The sequence below is a fragment of the Bombina bombina genome, chromosome 7 (genome assembly GCF_027579735.1).
Source record: "Bombina bombina isolate aBomBom1 chromosome 7, aBomBom1.pri, whole genome shotgun sequence".
Classification (NCBI taxonomy): Eukaryota; Metazoa; Chordata; class Amphibia; order Anura; family Bombinatoridae; genus Bombina; species Bombina bombina.
The window spans coordinates 3202015-3223467 of NC_069505.1; positions in this window are offsets into that span (position 1 = coordinate 3202015).

Below are 21453 nucleotides of genomic sequence, written 5' to 3' on the forward strand. Positions count from 1 at the left end.
TAATGTCCTTCGCATTTTAATAGCTGTTACTCATACTCACCCTATCGGTGGAGGTCTATATGGCCTGCATGATTACCCTTACAAAATATAACAACCAAACATATGCTCTGGGACCCATGGTAAGTAGGTTGTGTTATGTAGTACTGTTCTTTGCATTTTCATACCTGTTACAACACCAAATGGTGGCAGGTCTATCTGTCCTTCATGATTAGCTGCACCCAAACCCAAGAAAAAGCTGAGTGTTCTTAGACTAACACCCATGGCTAACTCTGTTGTTTCAATTAGTACTATTCTTAGCACTTTCATCCCTGTTACGGGCGGTCTACATGGCCATCATGATTAGCCGAACAAAATACTACAATCCAACCTTTGCTCAGTCTTCATAGGCCCTTCATTGTCTGTATTTTGATAGTACAGTTCTTATTATTTTTATAGCTGATACAACACCGAATGTTGTCAGCTCTATATGGCCTGCATGATTAGCTGCACCCAATACAAAAATAAATACAAGCGGTCTTGGATTAACACCCATGGCTAACTCTGTTGTTTCAAGTAGTACTATTCTTAGCACTTTCATCTCATCATCCCTGTTACTTCCAGGACTCTCGGTGGTGGTGGTCTACATGGCCATCATGATTAGCCTAACCAAATACTACAATCCAACCTTGGCCCAGTCTTCCTAAGGCCCTTCATTGGCTGTATTTTGGTAGTACTGTTCTTATTAGTTTAATAGCTGATACGACACCGAATGTTGTCAGCTCTATATGGCCTGCATGAATAGCCGCACCCAAAGCCAAAAAAAAGCCAAGCGGTTTTGCACTAACACCCATGGCTAACTCTGTTGTTTCAAGTTCTACTATTCTTAGCTCTTTCATCTCATCATCCCTGTTACTTCCAGGACTCTCGGTGGTGGTGGTCTACATGGCCATCATGATTAGCCTAACCAAATACTACAATCCAACCTTGGCCCAGTCTTCCTAAGGCCCTTCATTGGCTGTATTTTTTGTAGTACTGTTCTTATTAGTTTAATAGCTGATACAACACCGAATGTTGTCAGCTCTATATGGCCTGCATGAATAGCCGCACCCAAAGCCAAAAAAAAGCCAAGCGGTTTTGCACTAACACCCATGGCTAACTCTGTTGTTTCAAGTTCTACTATTCTTAGCTCTTTCATCTCATCATCCCTGTTACTTCCAGGACTCTCGGTGGTGGTGGTCTACATGGCCATCATGATTAGCCTAACCAAATACTACAATCCAACCTTGGCTCAGTCTTCCTAAGGCCCTTCATTGGCTGTATTTTGGTAGTACTGTTCTTATTACTATGGTGGTCTACATGGCCATCATGATTAGCCTAACCAAATACTACAATCCAACCTTGGCTCAGTCTTCCTAAGGCCCTTCATTGGCTGTATTTTGGTAGTACTGTTCTTATTAGTTTAATAGCTGATACGACACCGAATGTTGTCAGCTCTATATGGCCTGCATGAATAGCCGCACCCAAAGCCAAAAAAAAGCCAAGCGGTTTTGCACTAACACCCATGGCTAACTCTGTTGTTTCAAGTTCTACTATTCTTAGCTCTTTCATCTCATCATCCCTGTTACTTCCAGGACTCTCGGTGGTGGTGGTCTACATGGCCATCATGATTAGCCTAACCAAATACTACAATCCAACCTTGGCCCAGTCTTCCTAAGGCCCTTCATTGGCTGTATTTTGGTAGTACTGTTCTTATTAGTTTAATAGCTGATACGACACCGAATGTTGTCAGCTCTATATGGCCTGCATGAATAGCCGCACCCAAAGCCAAAAAAAAGCCAAGCGGTTTTGCACTAACACCCATGGCTAACTCTGTTGTTTCAAGTTCTACTATTCTTAGCTCTTTCATCTCATCATCCCTGTTACTTCCAGGACTCTCGGTGGTGGTGGTCTACATGGCCATCATGATTAGCCTAACCAAATACTACAATCCAACCTTGGCCCAGTCTTCCTAAGGCCCTTCATTGGCTGTATTTTGGTAGTACTGTTCTTATTAGTTTAATAGCTGATACGACACCGAATGTTGTCAGCTCTATATGGCCTGCATGAATAGCCGCACCCAAAGCCAAAAAAAAGCCAAGCGGTTTTGCACTAACACCCATGGCTAACTCTGTTGTTTCAAGTTCTACTATTCTTAGCTCTTTCATCTCATCATCCCTGTTACTTCCAGGACTCTCGGTGGTGGTGGTCTACATGGCCATCATGATTAGCCTAACCAAATACTACAATCCAACCTTGGCCCAGTCTTCCTAAGGCCCTTCATTGGCTGTATTTTTTGTAGTACTGTTCTTATTAGTTTAATAGCTGATACGACACCGAATGTTGTCAGCTCTATATGGCCTGCATGAATAGCCGCACCCAAAGCCAAAAAAAAGCCAAGCGGTTTTGCACTAACACCCATGGCTAACTCTGTTGTTTCAAGTTCTACTATTCTTAGCTCTTTCATCTCATCATCCCTGTTACTTCCAGGACTCTCGGTGGTGGTGGTCTACATGGCCATCATGATTAGCCTAACCAAATACTACAATCCAACCTTGGCTCAGTCTTCCTAAGGCCCTTCATTGGCTGTATTTTGGTAGTACTGTTCTTATTACTATGGTGGTCTACATGGCCATAATGATTAGCCTAACCAAATACTACAATCCAACCTTGGCTCAGTCTTCCTAAGGCCCTTCATTGGCTGTATTTTGGTAGTACTGTTCTTATTAGTTTAATAGCTGATACGACACCGAATGTTGTCAGCTCTATATGGCCTGCATGAATAGCCGCACCCAAAGCCAAAAAAAAGCCAAGCGGTTTTGCACTAACACCCATGGCTAACTCTGTTGTTTCAAGTTCTACTATTCTTAGCTCTTTCATCTCATCATCCCTGTTACTTCCAGGACTCTCGGTGGTGGTGGTCTACATGGCCATCATGATTAGCCTAACCAAATACTACAATCCAACCTTGGCCCAGTCTTCCTAAGGCCCTTCATTGGCTGTATTTTGGTAGTACTGTTCTTATTAGTTTAATAGCTGATACGACACCGAATGTTGTCAGCTCTATATGGCCTGCATGAATAGCCGCACCCAAAGCCAAAAAAAAAGCCAAGCGGTTTTGCACTAACACCCATGGCTAACTCTGTTGTTTCAAGTTCTACTATTCTTAGCTCTTTCATCTCATCATCCCTGTTACTTCCAGGACTCTCGGTGGTGGTGGTCTACATGGCCATCATGATTAGCCTAACCAAATACTACAATCCAACCTTGGCCCAGTCTTCCTAAGGCCCTTTATTGGCTGTATTTTGGTAGTACTGTTCTTATTATTTTAATAGCTGATACGACACCGAATGTTGTCAGCTCTATATGGCCTGCATGAATAGCCGCACCCAAAGCCAAAAAAAAGCCAAGCGGTTTTGCACTAACACCCATGGCTAACTCTGTTGTTTCAAGTTCTACTATTCTTAGCTCTTTCATCTCATCATCCCTGTTACTTCCAGGACTCTCGGTGGTGGTGGTCTACATGGCCATCATGATTAGCCTAACCAAATACTACAATCCAACCTTGGCTCAGTCTTCCTAAGGAACTTCATTGGCTGTATTTTGGTAGTACTGTCATCCTTTTGAATAAAAGATTACAGTAAAGGCATTGATTTTAGAAACCCACAGATCATTATTTGCAACCGTGAATTTAGAAAAAAAAAATTGATTACACAGCCGTGACACTTATTTATGCTCAGGCCTTTTTAATACGAGGGTCCCGGAGCCTCAACCGAAACAACAGCATGAAAGAGGAGATATGTCATCCTTTTGAATAAAAGATTACAGGAAAGGCATTGATTTTAGAAAGCCACAGATCATTATCTGCAACCGTGAATTTAGAAAAAAAAATTGATTACACATCCGTCACACTTATTTATGCTCAGGCCTTTTTAATACGAGGGTCCCGGAGCCTCAACCGAAACAACAGCATGAAAGAGGAGATATGTCATCCTTTTGAATAAAAGATTACAGGAAAGGCATTGATTTTAGAAACCCACAGATCATTATTTGCAACCGTGAATGTAGAAAAAAAAATTGATTACACAGCCGTGACACTTATTTATGCTCAGGCCTTTTTAATACGAGGGTCCCGGAGCCTCAACCGAAACAACAGCATGAAAGAGGAGATATGTCATCCTTTTGAATAAAAGATTACAGGAAAGGCATTGATTTTAGAAACCCACAGATCATTATTTGCAACCGTGAAATTTGAAAAAAAAATTGATTACACAGCCGTGACACTTATTTATGCTCAGGCCTTTTTAATACGAGGGTCCCGGAGCCTCAACCGAAACAACAGCATGAAAGAGGAGATATGTCATCCTTTTGAATAAAAGATTACAGGAAAGGCATTGATTTTAGAAACCCACAGATCATTATTTGCAACCGTGAAATTAGACAAAAACATTGATTAGACAGCCGTGACACTTATTTATGCTCAGGCCTTTTTAATACGAGGGTCCCGGAGCCTCAACCGAAACAACAGCATGAAAGAGGAGATATGTCATCATTTTGAATAAAAGATTACAGGAAAGGCATTGATTTTAGAAAGCCACAGATCATTATTTGCAACCGTGAATTTAGAAAAAAAAATTGATTACACAGCCGTGACACTTATTTATGCTCAGGCCTTTTTAATACGAGGGTCCCGGAGCCTCAACCGAAACAACAGCATGAAAGAGGAGATATGTCATACTTTTGAATAAAAGATTACAGGAAAGGCATTGATTTTAGAAAGCCACAGATCATTATTTGCAACCGTGAAATTTGAAAAAAAAAATTGATTACACAGCCGTGACACTTATTTATGCTCAGGCCTTTTTAATACGAGGGTCCCGGAGCCTCAACCGAAACAACAGCATGAAAGAGGAGATATGTCATCCTTTTGAATAAAAGATTACAGGAAAGGCATTGATTTTAGAAAGCCACAGATCATTATTTGCAACCGTGAATTTATAAAAAAAAATTGATTACACAGCCGTGACACTTATTTATGCTCAGGCCTTTTTAATACGAGGGTCCCGGAGCCTCAACCGAAACAACAGCATGAAAGAGGAGATATGTCATCCTTTTGAATAAAAGATTACAGGAAAGGCATTGATTTTAGAAAGCCACAGATCATTATTTGCAACCGTGAATTTAGAAAAAAAAATTGATTACACACCCGTCACACTTATTTATGCTCAGGCCTTTTTAATACGAGGGTCCTGGAGCCTCAACCGAAACAACAGCATGAAAGAGGAGATATGTCATCCTTTTGAATAAAAGATTACAGGAAAGGCATTGATTTTAGAAACCCACAGATCATTATTTGCAACCGTGAATTTAGAAAAAAAAATTGATTACACAGCCGTGACACCTATTTATGCTCAGGCCTTTTTAATACGAGGGTCCTGGAGCCTCAACCGAAACAACAGCATGAAAGAGGAGATATGTCATCCTTTTGAATAAAAGATTACAGGAAAGGCATTGATTTTAGAAACCCACAGATCATTATTTGCAACCGTGAATTTAGAAAAAAAAATTGATTACACAGCCGTGACACTTATTTATGCTCAGGCCTTTCTAATACGAGGGTCCCGGAGCCTCAACCGAAACAACAGCATGAAAGAGGAGATATGTCATCCTTTTGAATAAAAGATTACAGGAAAGGCATTGATTTTAGAAAGCCACAGATCATTATTTGCAACCGTGAAATTTGAAAAAAAAATTGATTACACAGCCGTGACACTTATTTATGCTCAGGCCTTTTTAATACGAGGGTCCCGGAGCCTTAACCGAAACAACAGCATGAAAGAGGAGATATGTCATACTTTTGAATAAAAGATTACAGGAAAGTCATTGATTTTAGAAAGCCACAGATCATTATTTGCAACCGTGAATTTAGAAAAAAAAATTGATTACACAGCTGTGACACTTATTTATGCTCAGGCCTTTTTAATACGAGGGTCCCGGAGCCTCAACCGAAACAACAGCATGAAAGAGGAGATATGTCATCCTTTTGAATAAAAGATTACAGGAAAGGCATTGATTTTAGAAAGCCACAGATCATTATTTGCAACCGTGAATTTATAAAAAAAATTGATTACACAGCCGTGACACTTATTTATGCTCAGGCCTTTTTAATACGATGGTCCCGGAGCCTCAACCGAAACAACAGCATGAAAGAGGAGATATGTCATACTTTTGAATAAAAGATTACAGGAAAGGCATTGATTTTAGAAACCCACAGATCATTTATATGACCCGTGTAATAGAAAAAAACATTCATTAGACACCGGTTACACTTATTTATCCTCAGGCCTTGTTAATACGAGGGTCCCGGAGCCGCAACTGAAACAACAGCATGAAAGAGGACATATGTCAATCTTTTTGAATTATAGATTACAGGAAAGGCATTGATTTTAGAAACACTGAGATAATTACTTGCAACCGGGAAATCAAAAAAAAAATTGAACAGACACCCAGTACACTTTATTATCCATAGGCCTTTTCAGCAGAGGCTCCAGGACCCTCAACAAAAACAAGAGTAGGGAGCTGGGCATAGGAGTACAATGGAGTGTGACAATAATAATCTGAAGGTGAAGATTGCATAGTTGTGGCATTTTAATTTTGTTATCGTGGGAACTTAGTACTTGCAATGACCTTGCTCTGGTGAATCCATATCGCAAATGTGTTATTTAAGGCACTGTTTGTCTATTTTTTTGAATATCAGCATTTGTTAAATGAAGCTCAACTTAGGCTGGTGAGAAACGACCTTTCTTCTGGCTGTTTGCAAATGTTGTGGCTCTGGACAAACATGTGAATAAGGGGCCATCAGCCATATTCTGCACGCAACCCCTTTGATGATTGACGATAAACATGTGTCACCTGCAAGCAGAGCTCGTTACTTCTGTCTAAATCATCTTCCTGGTATGGACAGGCCACTGTTTCCCACAGCAAGTACGAATTTTGAAATACAAGATTGTCTTGAGTATGGTAGGAAACCAAAGTTTATTTAATTCAGTACTATCTATCACCACAAAAAATGAACTTCTTGAAGCAACAAAAATGCCAGCAATTTCATGTGCTTATGGATGACAAGGACGTCATGTCCTTTGGTGCACAGAGATGGAGACGATTTTTGCCCTCCCTGTACACTACCCAGATGTCTCAAACATCACCAGAAACACAATACAGCCACTCTTGTGAAGTTCCTGGTGTTCCGGTAGCCATCTCTTTGCGCTCCTAAAGGAATACTTTATCAGTGTTTTTGTATACATCCGACAACAGCTTCGGAGACTGTGGTGACGCACATGTTATTTACTGTTGTTCCAGCTGTGGCAATATCAATTGGCATGAAAAAGTTAAGATTTGTGGGTTGTGGAGCCTATAGCTGTTAAGGTAGGACGTGTGTTTGAGGAGCTCCAGGTCTTACAAGTTACTTTGGAGTTAGTTTTCAACCTTAATTTAATTTTCTTTTTGGGATTCATAGTCACACTTTCTGGGGCTATCCAAGAGGAGCCTGGTAAAAGCAGTAGTAGTCACCCCTTATATCAACGGGTACGGAGACCTTTTTTTGCGTTTCCAATATTGCGCCGTACCCCAAACTAATCCTGAATGAAAAAAAATAAATAACAATTTGGACTAGTGACGCACATTTTATGCACGCTGTGGCAATTGCAATTTGCAATAAAAATAATCTGCTAACAACAACCACTACCTACGACCACACCTGACTCCTGAAGTCATGCTTCAGTTATTAAGTCAAGTTAAATTAATTTTTTTTTCTTTATTATGCGCAGCAGAGGCTCCAGGACCCTCGACAAAACCAGCAGCAGGAAAGAGGACATATGGCATCCTTTTGAAAAAAATGATTATAGGAAAGGCATTGATTTTAGAAACACAGAGATCATTAGTTGCAACCGTGAAATCACTAAAAACTTTGATTACACACCAAGTACACTTATTTATCCTTAGGCCTTTTTAGCAGAGGCTCCAGGACCCTCCACAAAACCAGCAGCATGAAAGAGGACATATGGCATACTTTAGAAAATTAGATTACAGGAAAGGCATTGATTTTAGAAACACAGAGATCATTATTTGCAACCGTGAAATCTAAAAAAACATAGATTATACACCCAGTACACTTATTTATCCTTAGGCCTTTTTAGAAGAGTGTCCCGGAGCCTCAACAGAAAGAACAGCATGAAAGAGGACATATGGCATCCTTTTGAAAAATAGATTACAGGAAAGGCATTGATTTTTGAAAGACAGAAAAAATAAGATACACATGTGAAATCTAAAAAAACATTGAATAGACACCCAGTACACTTCTTTATCCTTCGGCCTTTTTAGCAGAGGCTCCAGGACACTCAACAAAACCAGCAGTAGGAAAGAGGACATATGGCATCCTTTGTGAAAAAAAGATTATAGGAAAGGCATTGATTTTAGAAACCCGGGGATAATTTGTTGCAACCGTGAATTTGAATAAAAAAATGGTTGGATGGACACCCAGTACAATTCTTTCTCCCTAGGCCTTTTTATAAGAGGGTCCAGGACCCTCAAACAAAACACCAGCAGGAAAGGGGACATATGGCATACTTTTTAACAATACAGTAAGAGTACAGGAAAGGCATTGATTTTAGAAACCCATAGATAATTTTTTGCAAATGTAAATTTGAATCAAAAAAATGATTCGATGGACACCCAGTACACCACTTTCTCCTTAGACCTTTTTATAAGAGGGTCCTGGACCCTCAAACAAACACCAGCAGGAAAGAGGAAATATGACATACTTTTGAAAATTAGATTACAGGAAAGGCATTGATTGTAGAAACACAGAGATCAGTTATATGACCCGGGAAATAGAAAAAAAACATTGATTGGACACCCAGTACACTTCTTTATCCTTAGGCCTTTTTAAAAGAGTGTCCCGGAGCCTCAACAGAAAGAACAGCATGAAAGAGGACATATGGCATCCTTTTGAAAAATAGATTACAGGAAAGGCATTGATTTTTGAAAGACAGAAAAAATAAGTTACAACTGTGAAATCTAAAAAAACATTGAATAGACACCCAGTACACTTCTTTATCCTTCGGCCTTTTTAGCAGAGGCTCCAGGACACTCAACAAAACCAGCAGTAGGAAAGAGGACATATGGCATCCTTTGTGAAAAAAAGATTATAGGAAAGGCATTGATTTTAGAAACCCGGGGATAATTTGTTGCAACCGTGAATTTGAATAAAAAAAATGGTTGGATGGACACCCAGTACAATTCTTTCTCCCTAGGCCTTTTTATAAGAGGGTCCAGGACCCTCAAACAAAACACCAGCAGGAAAGGGGACATATGGCATACTTTTTAACAATACAGTAAGAGTACAGGAAAGGCATTGATTTTAGAAACCCATAGATAATTTTTTGCAAATGTAAATTTGAATCAAATAAATGATTCGATGGACACCCAGTACACCACTTTCTCCTTAGGCCTTTTTATAAGAGGGTCCTGGACCCTCAAAAAAAACACCAGCAGGAAAGAGGAAATATGGCATACTTTTGAAAATTAGATTACAGGAAAGGCATTGATTGTAGAAACACAGAGATCAGTTATATGACCCGGGAAATAGAAAAAAAACATTGATTGGACACCCAGTACACTTCTTTATCCTTAGGCCTTTTTAAAAGAGTGTCCCGGAGCCTCAACAGAAAGAACAGCATGAAAGAGGACATATGGCATTGATTTTTGAAAAATAGATTACAGGAAAGGCATTGATTTTTGAAAGACAGAAAAAATAAGTTACAACTGTGAAATCTAAAAAAACATTGAATAGACACCCAGTACACTTCTTTATCCTTCGGCCTTTTTAGCAGAGGCTCCAGGACACTCAACAAAACCAGCAGTAGGAAAGAGGACATATGGCATCCTTTGTGAAAAAAAGATTATAGGAAAGGCATTGATTTTAGAAACCCGGGGATAATTTTTTGCAACCGTGAATTTGAATTAAAAAAAATGATTGGATGGACACCAGGTACAATTCTTTATCCTTAATGCCTTTTTATAAGAGGGTCCAGGACCCTCAAACAAAAAACCAGCAGGAAAGAGGACATATGGCATACTTTTGAACAATAGAGTACAGGAAAGGCATAGATTTTAGAAACCCATAGAATTTTTTTTTAAAATGTAAATTTGAATTAAAAAAATGATTCGATGGACAGCCAGTACACCTCTTTCTCCTTAGGCCTTTTTATAAGAGGGTCCTGGACCCTCAAAAAAAAAACAGCAGGAAAGAGGACGTATGGCATCCTTTTGAACAATAGAGTACAGGTACAGCATTGATTTTACAAACACAGAGATCATTTTGGTCAATTGTTCAATAGAAAAATAACAATGAGTGGCCAACCAGTACACCTCTTTCTCCTTAGGCCTTTTTATAAGATGGTCCTGGACACTCAAAAAAAAACACCAGCAGGAAAGAGGACGTATGGCATCCTTTTGAACAATAGAGTACAGGTACGGCATTGATTTTACAAAACCAGAGATAATTTTGGTCAAATGAGAAATAGAAAATAAAAATGAGTGGACACCCAGTACACCTCTTTCACCTTAGGCCTTTTTATAAGAGTGTCCAGGACCCTCAAACAAAATACCAGCAGGAAAGAGAGCATATGGCATACTTTGGAACAATAGAGTACTGGTACGGCATTGATTTGTGAAAACGACAGATAATTTTTTTGTAAAAGTGAAATAGCACCAAAAACCATGCTTGGACTCCCACTCCAGGTCGTTCACCTTCAGCTTTTTTATAAGAGGGTCCAGCACCCTCAACAGAAACAACTGCAGGAAACACCACCACATATGCCATCCTTTTGCACAAGCGAGTACAGGTATGGCATCCATTTTAGAAACCCAAAGATAATTGAGAGAAACCAGGAACATTTTTATAAAAACTGGATGGGGCAACCATTACTACAGGTCGTTCTCCTTCAGCCTTTTTATATCATGGGCCACGACCCGCAACAGGCACAACAGCATGAAACAAAACATATGCCACCCTTTTGCACAATAGAGTACAGGTATGTCATAGAAGGAACACAGAGATAATTTAGAGCAACCAAGAGATGGATAAAGATGCTTGGTCGGTCCTACTCTTTCAAATTTGTTGCATTTTGCGTTCAATTGAATGGTCCACCGGATATGAGTGGTGTGTAAAGTTGTACAATTCGTAACAGTTTAATCACTAGTGTTATGTGCCTTATTTTTTTTATTTGAGTTTTGTACCCACAGAGATGCAGCAGAGGCCAGAAAAATTAGGAATGTACAAATGACTGAAACATTGGGGTATTGTTGGAGCAACTGCTGTAGCAGCGGCCAGAAAAATCGATGTTTGTAAAACATTTATAAAGTGCCCGAAAAGCTTGTGGCTTGAACACTAGTTGTTGGCGGATAAGTCAAGCAAGTCCTCCGTCTTTATAACCAAGAAAAAAAGGCCAGCCTGTGTAACAGTTGTAGCCCAAGGCAGCTCATATCATCATCAGTAGTTTTTTATTCAAATGTATCGCCCAATGTCAGTCCCTTCGGGATCCAGCCCTCATTCATTTTTATAAAAGTGAGATAGTCAAGGCTTTTTTGACCTAGGCGACTTCTCTTCTCAGTGACAAAACCTCCTGCTGCACTAAAAGTCCTTTCGGACAGGACACTTGAAGCGGGGCAGGCCAGAAGTTCCATTGCAAATTGGGATAGCTCAGGCCACAAGTCCAGCCTGCACACCCAGTAGTCAAGGGGTCCATCGCTCCTGAGAGTGTCGAGATCCGCAGTTAAAGCTAGGTAGTCTGCTACCTGTCGGTTGAGTCTTTCTCTAAGGCTGGATCCCGAAAGGCTCTGATGGTGCATGGGAGTTAAAAAGGTACGCATGTCCTCCATCAACAAGACGTCAGGAAAGCGCCCGGTCCTTGCCGCCGTGGTCGTGGGAGGAGGAGGATTAATTTCATCTCTTCCCCTGTTACATTCCCGTGGTGCTGTGACATCACCCTTATACGCTGTATAAAGCATAGTTTTTAATTTATTATGAAAATGCTCCATCCTTTCCGACTTGCGGGAATTTGGTAACATTTCAGGCACTTTTTGCTTATACCGGGGGTCAAGGAGCGTGGACACCCAGTACAGGTCGTTCTCCTTCAGCTTTTTTATACGAGGGTCCCTCAACAGGCACGACAGCATGAAAGAACCCATTTGAACAAGGTTGGATGCTGAGCTAATCATGTCGCGTTCCTCCTCCTCACTGATCTCACTGATGGTATCTTCTTCCCCCCAGCCACGTACAACACCACGGGTACCTGAGAGGTGACAACAACTAGCACCCTGGGATGACTGTTGTGCTCGGTCTTCCTCCTCCTCATCCTCCCCAAAGCCACATTCCTACTCTGACTCCTCTTCCTCACAATCCTCTTCCTGCGTTGCCGCAGGTCCAGCAAGCAATGCTGATACGGCTGTTTGTGGGGGTGATGGACACCACAACTCTTCCTCTTCACGCTCATCTTCTGCCTGATCCAGCACTCTTCACAGGGCACGCTCCAGGAAGAAAACAAATGGTATGATGTCGCTGATGGTGCCTTCGGTGCGACTGACAAGGTTTGTCACCTCCTCAAAAGGACGCATGAGCCTACAGGCATTGCGCATGAGCATCCAGTAATTTGGCAAAAATATCCCCAGCTCCCCAGAGGCTGTCCTAGCACCCCGGTCATACAAATACTCATTAACAGCTTTTTCTTGTTGGAGCAGGCGGTCAAACATTAGGAGTGTTGAATTCCACTGTGTCGGGCTGTCGCAAATCAAGCGCCTCACTGGCAGGTTGTTTCGACGCTGGATATCAGACAAGTGCGCCATGGCCGTGTAGGAACGCCTGAAATGGCCACAAACCTTCCTGGCCTGCTTCAGGACGTCCTGTAAGCCTGGGTACTTATGGACAAATCGTTGTACAATCAGATTACACACATGTGCCATGCACGGCACATGTGTCAACTTGCCCAATTTCAATGCCGCCACCAAATTACTTCCATTGTCAGAAACAACCTTGCCAATCTCCAGTTGGTGCGGAGTCAGCCACTGATCCACCTGTGCGTTCAGGGCGGTCAGGAGTGCTGGTGCGGTGTGACTCTCCGCTTTCAGGCAAGTCAACCCCAAGATGGCGTGACACTGCCGTACCCAGGATGTAGCATAGTACCTGGGGAGCTGGGGGGGTGCCATAGATGTGGAGCAAGATGCAGAAGTTGAAGAGGACTCAGCCGAGGAAGAGGTTATGGAAGAGGATGGAGTAGGAGGAGTAGAGGAGGTAGCAGCAGGCCTGCCTGCAAGTCGTGGCGGTGTCACCAACTCTTCTGCAGAGCCACGCATTCCATGCTTGTTAGAAGTCAGCAGGTTTACCCAATGCGCAGTGTAGGTGATATACCTGCCCTGACCATGCTTTGCAGACCAGCTATCCGTGGTCATATGGACCCTTGCCCCAACGCTGTGTGCCAGACATGCCATAACTTCCTTTCTCACAACAGAGTACAGGTTTGGGATTGCCTTTTGTGAAAAGAAATTTCTGCCAGGTACCTTCCACTGCGGTGTCCCAATAGATACAAATTTTTTGAAAGCATCAGACTCCACCAGCTTGTATGGTAAAAGCTGGCGGGCTAAGAGTTCAGACAAGCCAGCTGTCAGACGCCGGGCAAGGGGGTGACTTTGAGAAATTGGCTTCTTACGCTCAAACATGTCCTTGACAGACACCTGACTGTGGGCAGATGACCAGGAACTGCTACGTAAGAGAGACTGAGTGGAGGATGGTTGAGAGGGGGCAAGGAGGACAGCACTGGTTGACGTGGCTGAAGATGCTGGAGCAGGAGGAGGAGGGCGGCTTTCACTTTGTGTGCTGCTTCTACTCATGTGTTCTTCCCATCGGCCTTTGTGATGGGAGACCATGTGCCTTCGCAAAGCAGTTGTACCTAGGTGGCTGTTGGACTTCCCACGACTCAGTTTCTTTTGGCACAGGTTGCAAATGGCATCGCTGTTGTCAGAGGCAGACACACAAAAAAATGCCACACTGCTGAGCTCTGCGATGACGGCATTCTGGTGGTGGCAACAGCATGCGTTGATGGGCGTCGGCGGGCTGTCTGGCTGAACCCTGGTGACGATGCATGCTGTCTGACTGTGCCACTAGCTCCTAGAGACGACCTCCCCGTGCTTCCAAATCGTCTCCTCCTCCTCTCTGTCTCCCCATCTGAACTTTCCCCCTCTTCTTCTTCTCTTCTAGCAGGCACCCACGTGATATCCACCGACACATCATCATCAACCGCTTCACTTGTATCTGAAACATAAAGAAAGGAAGCAGCAGCGGGTACAACATCACCATCATCATCACACCGTACCTCCATGTCGGTAATGCTGCCTGACTGAGACTGATCACTATTATCTACATCCTCTGTCAATGATGGTTGCACATCACTCATTTCTTCAAAATGATGTGTCAATAACTCCTGTGACAGATCAAGTGAAGCGGCTGTGGTGCTAGTGTTGGTGGTGGCGACAGGCGGCGGAGTGTCACTGGTCACTTGAGACCTGCCCAAAGCACAGCTGGACTTAGATGGTGCGTCAAGGTTAGGAGGACTAGCAGCGGAAGCTGAAGAAGATTGGGTTTCCTGTGTTAGCCATTCAACTAGGTCCTCCTCAGAAGTTTTTGCATCCCCCCTGGCACCCGGCGTCTGAACAATGTGCATATTTGTAGGGTCTAAAGGAATCACAGCACCACGACCACGACCATGGAACCTGCGGGGTGGCCTGCCTCTGCCTGTCATTTTTTTTAAATGGACACTAACAATACTATTACACCAATTGAGTGGTGGCACTGTGAAAGTGGGCACAGTATACGCTGTGAGACTGACAACAACAAAAAAGACAGATGTTTTAAAAATCACAAATTGTTAATTTTTTGAAATATTACTAGTACTGTGGCAACAAATATGATTGTTTGGCACTATTTGGCAAATGAGCCTGTCTGGCACACACGCTGGGAGAAAGGAAACTGCAATTCAATGGCACTAGGAGACTGAAGAATCACAGTCAAAACAGTTATGATTAACAAAAATTCCAATCCTGTTACAATAAATATGAGTGGTGGCACTAATTGGCTAGTTGGGACTGGCACACAGGCAGGCAGGCAGGAGGAAAATGCAATTCAAGGGCACTAGTAGACTGCAGATTGACAGTCAAAACAGTGTTGATTGACAAATTTTGCAATACTGTTAAAAGAAATATGATTGCTAGCACTAATTGGATAGTTGGGCCTGGCACACAGGCTGGCAGGCAGTAGAAAAGTGCAATTCAATGGCACAAGCAAAATGAGGATTAAGATCAACAATAAAGATTTTTTTTATTTAAATTAGTAATTATACTGTGACAACAATTAGGATTGGTGTAAATAGTTGGCAAGACGGCCTGGCACAAAAGGATGGCAGGCAGGAGGGAGATGCAATTCAAGGACACTAGGAGACTGATTAATGACAGTCAAAACAGTGATGATTGACAATTTTTGCAATACTGTTAAAAGAAATATGATTGCTGACAACAATTGGCTAGGTGGGCCTGGCTCACAGCAGGCTGCAAGGCAGGAGGAAAGTGCTATTCAATGGCACCAGCAAACTGAGGTTTCAAATCACAGCAACTATTACCAAAAATTTTAATTTTTAATTATTAGAATACTGTCACAACAAATATGATTGGTGTAAATATTTTTTAAGTAGGCCTGGCACACAGGCTTGGAAGGCTGTAGAAAAGTGCTGTTACGGTACCAACAGGATACCAAGGTTAATACCAGATGACAACGTCCTGCATAGACAATCAGCAATTCACAACCCAGCCAGTTTTCAGGTTTAAAACAGAATGACATTTATTTGAAGGCAGCACACAGATTTATACACCCTGGCTTCAGGTTACAGAGGGCATTGGTTTAACAGTAAAGCAAACATATGAACAATGCATCAAACCTCTAACAATTGTCTATTCACAGGTAAAACAGATTAACATATTAAGTACTCAGACAATCTGATGTTGGGCAGTCTAGTTAACATAATCACACAAAACCCAATCAATTTACCTAGACAGACTCCTGAGACACAATCAGATCTTAAACATACATAGAATACATCTTATTACAGAATATAGGAACAGTTCTTATTAGCTATAAAGTCTTTTATGCCCACTTGGCTTATAGAGTCACAATTGCTCCCACAAGGGGCACTCACACCCTGTACCCATCCTGTATTTATGGATACAGGGTGACATAGACATAAGACAGAGTTATGAAAGTACATGGGGTGTCCAGCATATAAAATTCCATATTTCCATGCAGTCTCTGGGTATCCTTAAGCCCATGTACCTCCAGCCCAAAGAATGTTCCATAACAGGCCCTCCAATGTACAGTGGCGAGATTGGTTTCGTCACAAGTGCAATTCAAAGGCACGAGAAAACTGAGGGTTAAGATCGTCAACAATAAAGATTTTTTTAATTTTAATTAGTAACTATACTGTGACAAAAAATTAGGATTGGTGTAAATAGTTGGCAAGACGGCCTGGCACAAAAGGATGGCAGGCAGGAGGGAGATGCAATTTAAGGACACTAGGAGACTGATTACTGACAGTCTAAACAGTGATGATTGACAATTTTTGCAATACTGTTAACAGAAATATGATTGCTGACAACAATTGGCTAGGTGGGGGCCTGGCTCACAGCAGGCTGCAAGGCAGCAGGAAAGTGCATTTCAATGGCACCAGCAAACTGACGATTCAAATCACAGCAACTATTACCAAAAATTTTAATTTTTAATTATTAGAATACTGTCACAACAAATATGATTGGTGTAAATATTTTTTAAGTAGGCCTGGCACACAGGCTTGGAAGGCTGTAGAAAACTGCAATTCAAAGGCACGAGCAAACTGAGGGTTAAGATCATCAACAATAAAGATTTTTTTAATTTTAATTAGTAACTATACTGTGACAAAAAATTAAGATTGGTGTAAATAGTTGGCAAGACGGCCTGGCACAAAAGGATGGCAGGCAGGAGGGAGATGCAATTCAAGGACACTAGGAGACTGATTAATGACAGTCTAAACAGTGATGATTGACAATTTTTGCAATACTGTTAACAGAAATATGATTGCTGACAACAATTGGCTAGGTGGGGGCCTGGCTCACAGCAGGCTGCAAGGCAGCAGGAAAGTGCGTTTCAATGGTATGTGACAGACCCTTCTGTCAGGACTGAAGGAGTTAACTGTGTTTAGCTAAGAAACTAATTTCTAAAGACAGAGTTGCTGGCTCCAGCTATAATCTAATTAGTGCTAAGCATTCTATTGTTTGATCACCTCCAGAGAGAAAACGCCTAAGTGATAAGAAGAGCCAAGAGTGTCTTGTGGTTGAAGTGTTTAAGTAAAATAATTCTATTGTATAATGTCAAAAGGGTGCTTTTCCCTTTTATCTAATGTACAACATTCTTTCAACCCCCATCTGGGGGGGTCAGACCTGCATAAATACTAGGCATAGCCTTTTAATAAATATTATTCTGTTTTAAACCTGAAATGTGGAGCTTGGTCTCATGTTTGCAGGGAAACTGATCAAGGTTGTGAAGTGCTGATTCTGTATGCAGGACATTGTTCATCTGGTATTAACCCTTGGTACACTGTTGGTACCGTAACATTGGTGGCAGCGGTGGGATGAACCTTTTCGCCCAGAAGAGCAACTACACAAGCCAGTAACCTCAGGACGAGGGGGATTATTACAATACTGACTAAGATGGAAAGAGTACCAGGGACAGAAGGAACCAATGGGCCCAGCATAGCAGACAGAACCCCTGAAGAAGCAAGCTTTGATCGGGCGGTTAAAATAAGACTGGCACATTATGGCCCCAACCCATCTGCGGAAATTATCGACCGGGTCATAGCAGCTGTGGAGGCCAACCTACTTCGCCAAAGCGGCGCTGCAGCAGCCCAAGTCACAGCAACCCGAGTGGAAAAGGGAAAAGTAAATTTTGCAGCTTTTAAAAACTTCCTGGAAACAGAAGGAGAGATTGATGGGTACCTTGCGGATTTTGAGAGGCAATGTGCACTACACAAGGTACCCGCAGAGGACTGGGTCACGATATTATCCGGAAAATTATCCAGCCGGGCCAGTGAGGCTTTTCGGGCCATTCCAGATGAGGAAGTCGGGGATTATAATACTGTAAAAGAGGCTCTGCTCTCCGGGTATGCGGTTACACCAGAGGCATACCGGAGATGGTTCAGAGACACTGTTAAATTGGCTGGTGATTCCTACGTTGAGTGGGCATATAAGGTGCACCGCACAGCAGCTCACTGGATGGCGGGGTGCCAAGCCGTGTCTGGGGAAGAGGTGCTGCAGCTATTCCTGTTGGAACATTGCTTCGACAAGTTACCCGCAGGAGTTCGAGAGTGGGTTCGGGACCGTAAACCCTCCACCCTGCATGAAGCGGCTCGCTTGGCAGATGAGTATACGGATGCCCGCAAACTGGACACTGCTACCACTAAGCCCCCTGCTAGAGTGGAGTACAGACCCCCAGTCACCCCAGCAGCTGCCAGTTACCAACCCCCGGCGCACCGCAATACCACACGGCCTCTGGCCACGAACTACCCTCAGAGAGCCCGGTTCAATTCGCGGGGCTACTCACAACCGATTCGGTGCTTTGGATGTAAGAAACTAGGGCACAAAAGACCAGAGTGTCCCCTAAATGCAGCGAACCAAGCACAGTCCTGGAGAAGACCTGCCGGCGGAATCACACGTAACCCTCAGCCTGCGGCCCGCTACGTAGAGGCGCAAGAATGCTGGGGCATCCTACATGAGGCAGACCTTGTGCAAGCTGCCCACCGGAATAACCGGCAACTGGTTAAAGTGAATGGGAAGGAGGTCAGTGGTCTAAGAGATACTGGTTCTACCATGACCTTGCTTCGAAAGAACTTGGTGTCTGAGAAACAGCACACAGGAGACACTGCGGCTGTGAGGGTAGCAGGGGGCACTGTGTTCCGCCTACCTGTTGCCAGGGTACATTTGGATTGGGGAGTGGGCGCTAGACCTGTGAATGTGGGGGTCATGAAGGATTTACCCGCTGATGTTCTCCTTGGAAATAACTTGGCCCCCCTTGTTTCTGCCTATGCTCCCATGGGTCCCGCTGATGTTAACCCTGTGACTACCCGTGCTCAGATCCGTGCAGCAGAGACTGACCCCCCTGCTGCTAAGCCCCAGGACGCTGAGCTCAGTAAATCTCTATCCGCCATTGATACGTGGAAGTCCCGTTATAATGCGCTGATGAAGGAGAAGAGTCAAGTAGAGGATGAAATGGTCACGTTAAATAATCGTGTAACAGTGCTAGCGGGAGAGAAGAGGAGTGCAGAGGAAAAAGCCCGTTTAGAACAGGAATCTCTGCTAGACAAGCTGCACCGACAGACTGCAAAACACACCAGCTTGAGAGTGGAACATGAAACATTAAAGACAAACTTAGTGACACTGGAGGAGAAGCTGACGCTGGCTCATAGTGAGGTGCAGCAACTCAAGGGCACCCTATGTCAGTATGAAGGGATTGTGGATACCTATAAAGAGCAGGTACAAAAACCACGTAAAGAAGACGATGATATTTTGAAGGACTGTTTAGCCCTAGTCGGGGCACTGAAGAGGTTGAACCCTTATTTATACAGACAGGGATTCTCTCTCATAACGGGAATACAGATGGATTGTCCCGGTAAACTGACATGCCTACCACCTCCTAGTCCGGTCATCCCCAGGTTGACCCGCCAAAGGGTCAAGCCGGGTCTGCCGGAGTGTTTCACAAGGGGGGAGCTATGTGACAGACCCTTCTGTCAGGACTGAAGGAGTTAACTGTGTTTAGCTAAGAAACTAATTTCTAAAGACAGAGTTGCTGGCTCCAGCTATAATCTAATTAGTGCTAAGCATTCTATTGTTTGATCACCTCCAGAGAGAAAACGCCTAAGTGATAAGAAGAGCCAAGAGTGTCTTGTGGTTGAAGTGTTTAAGTAAAATAATTCTATTGTATCATGTCAAAAGGGCGCTTTTCCCTTTTATCTAATGTACAACATTCTTTCAACCCCCATCTGGGGGGGTCAGACCTGCATAAATACTAGGTATAGCCTTTTAATAAATATTATTCTGTTTTAAACCTGAAATGTGGAGCTTGGTCTCATGTTTGCAGGGAAACTGATCAAGGTTGTGAAGTGCTGATTCTGTATGCAGGACATTGTTCATCTGGTATTAACCCTTGGTACACTGTTGGTACCGTAACAAATGGCACCAGCAAACTAACGGGTTCAAATCACAGCAACTATTACCAAAAATTTTAATTTTTAATTATTAGAATACTGTCACAACAAATATGATTGGTGTAAATATTTTTTAAGTAGGCCTGGCACACAGGCTTGGAAGGCTGTAGAAAAGTGCAATTCAAAGGCACGAGCAAACTGAGGGTTAAGATCATCAACAATAAAGATTTTTTTAATTTTAATTAGTAACTATACTGTGACAAAAAATTAGGATTGGTGTAAATAGTTGGCAAGACGGCCTGGCACAAAAGGATGGCAGGCAGGAGGGAGATGCAATTCAAGGACACTAGGAGACTGATTACTGACAGTCTAAACAGTGATGATTGACAATTTTTGCAATACTCAGAAATATGATTGCTGACAACAATTGGCTAGGTGGGGGCCTGGCTCACAGCAGGCTGCAAGGCAGCAGGAAAGTGCGTTTCAATGGCACCAGCAAACTGACGATTCAAATCACAGCAACTATTACCAAAAATTTTAATTTTTAATTATTAGAATACTGTCACAACAAATATGATTGGTGTAAATATTTTTTAAGTAGGCCTGGCACACAGGCTTGGAAGGCTGTAGAAAAGTGCAATTCAAAGGCACGAGCAAACTGAGGGTTAAGATCAACACTAAAATGTTTTTTTATTTAAATTAATAACTATACTGTCTGACTGTGACAACAATTATGATTGGTGTAAATAGTTGGCTAGACGGCCTGGCACAAAAGGCTGGCAGTGGCAGGCAGGAGGTAAATGAAATTCAATGGCCCTAGGAGACTGAATATTTGCAGTCCAAAAAATTATGATTTTTTTTATTTTTATTACTGTTACAAGAATTGTGATTGGTGCCACTAATTGGCTACTTGGGCCTGGCAGACAGGCTGGCAGATATGAGTCGTGGATGGTAGGTAGGGCAGTAATTTAACACAGTATGCTGTGTAAGTGACAAAAACACAGGACTGATAGAAAATTATGTTACATTACACTAGCAAAATATTTTAAAATTTTAGATTTTAATATTAAAATTATGTTAAGAAGTGCAATGCACATATGACTCTATG